Source organism: Chrysochloris asiatica, unplaced genomic scaffold, assembly GCF_000296735.1.
Source record: "Chrysochloris asiatica unplaced genomic scaffold, ChrAsi1.0 scaffold00568, whole genome shotgun sequence".
Taxonomy (NCBI): Eukaryota; Metazoa; Chordata; class Mammalia; order Afrosoricida; family Chrysochloridae; genus Chrysochloris; species Chrysochloris asiatica.
The window spans coordinates 73442-75883 of NW_006409086.1; positions in this window are offsets into that span (position 1 = coordinate 73442).

Sequence of the window (2442 nt, forward strand, 5' to 3'; positions counted from 1 at the left end):
ATCATATTTGATTGACTAGATTTTAAAGTTATAGAACAGTAGTTTCGGTATTGGAAACAATCTTAATACTATTTAGTGACATCCGCATCCCTCAAGTACCTCAAGTTTAAAATGTGGATATAGCCTGATTCCTCTCTCTCATTTAATGTAACCGTCCATCAGTGATTAGGACTGTTATTCGTAACTTCTTAGAAGTTCTCAGCCTCTTCTGTGACAGCCCTAGCTCAGGGCTTCATTATTTCACAATTAAGTTATAGTTGGCTCTCTGGCTAATCTCCTTTCCTTCCTTAAATCCATCTTTTATGAAAAGATAGTTTAACTCTTTAACCTAATGTAACATGGTCCATGTGACACTTTATTATTTATTTGTAGGAGGTATTTTCATATCCTCGTATTCTTCCTTGTTTTGTGTGCATGTTGTAATGTTCTCAAATCACATCTGATTATGTAATGCCCTTAATGAAATCATACATAAGTCTGTACTATTGTTTCTATAATATTATGTTACCTGTAATGTGACTTTATGTCATTGTTGCTAAGTGCCATTACACTGCTTCTGACTCATAGTTACCCTGTATAGTTATTCTAAGTGGCTGGTGGGTTTGAACCACTGGTCCTGATGTTCATATCCTATAGTACCACACTTGCAGGTATAAAATTTCTGACATAGAAAAATATAAGTATGTGAAGTATATGAAGAATTTGGTAAGTAGCCTTAAAGTAGACTTTAAATGTTTGCAGTTAATTTATGTAAAGTAGATTTGAGACAAAAATCTAGTTGACCTCCTTAATCTCTAACCTTGAATTTGATGTGACAGTCCACTAATCTTTTACTCTAGAGAGATAACATAACATTCTAGTCTTTAACTTCACATGGGTCCCTACCTAACCTGTGAAGCCAGGGTGAAGAATTCAAATATAAACCCTTAATTTCTGCACATTCACTGAGAGAAGTTAGAAATGAAAGGGATCTTTGTAGTCTCTTGTTGTTGTTGTTATGTGCCGTGGAGTCGGCTCCGACTCATAGCGACCCTACACAGCATTTCCAAGGCTGTAAATCTTTACGGGATATATTTCTTCCGCGGAACTGCTGGTAGTTTCGAACTGCTGACCTTGCGGCTCGCAGCCCGATTCGTAAACACTATGCTACCAGAGCCTTTTACTGTATCAGAAATCTTAGAACTTATTAAGACTCTACCTGCCACCATTTCTTTCAGACCCTAACTATATGAGACTTTCACTGAATTTGGCTGGTGGTCAAGTTTTCCTTGTAAGACCACCCAGAAAAGGTAAAATCTTGAAGAGTAAAGATTTGGACTTGAACCATTCAACATTGCAATTATTAATTGTGATTCTCTGTTTCTAAATTAATATCTTGAGATCTTACTTGTGTGTCCTGCCATAATTGCCTTGCAATGAAACAAAATGAGATTATGCATATTAAATCTGAGCATTTCTTTATTTAAGGAGCTCTGGTAGCGTAATGGTTACGAATCGGGCTGCGAACTGCGAGGTTAGCAGTTCGAAACTACCAGCCCCTCCGCTGGAAAAAGATGAGGTTTTCTGCTCCTATAAAGATTTACAGCCTTGGAAACCCTGTACAGGGTCGCTATGGGTCGGAGCCAACTCGACGGCACTCAACAACAACAAAAACATTTCTTTCTTTATGTTGAAGGTGAAACCCCTCAGGACACTCATCGTAAATCTCAACTCTATCTTCTCTCATTGTGTATACTATATTTTCCCACTTTTTTAGTGATTCTTTCAGTGGGCAGAGGTTCTTAATTTCTATCTTAATTATAATTAAGCTAAACGTATTAATCATTTGTTTTATGAGATATATGCATTCATATAGATCCTTTTAGGCACCATCAGGTGGGCTGTGACTCATAGCGATCCTAGGCACAACAAAAGAAAACAGCACTCATGATCTACCATCATCACATTGTTATGTTTGAGCCCATTGGTGTAGCCTATATCTATTTACACACAGATATGTGCACACACATAGATTTTTCAAAGTTAGTCACATGTATTTTTCAATATGGTGAAATTAGTCATATCAAACACAGCTGCAACCATTAAATACAAACAAAAATAGATGTGTGAACTCTTAAGATGTATACAAATAAATTTTATAATCAGATAAATAAATTTTATAATCAGATAAATAATAAAATACTTATAAATTTCATATTAATTTACAAGAAGACAAATGTTCTACAAAAATGCAGTTGATTATTCTAAACAAGCAGTGATTGTGTTTCATTTGCTTACTCCATATATTTTCAAAGAACGGTAGACTTTATGCCAGAACATTCAGGTGTGATTGAAAATCACAGAGCTAATTATAAATACATAAATGAAAATTTTTATTACTGTAAATTCTTTCTTACTTTGTGCTATGAAAAACTTATTAAACAAATACGTTCTTAAATGCTC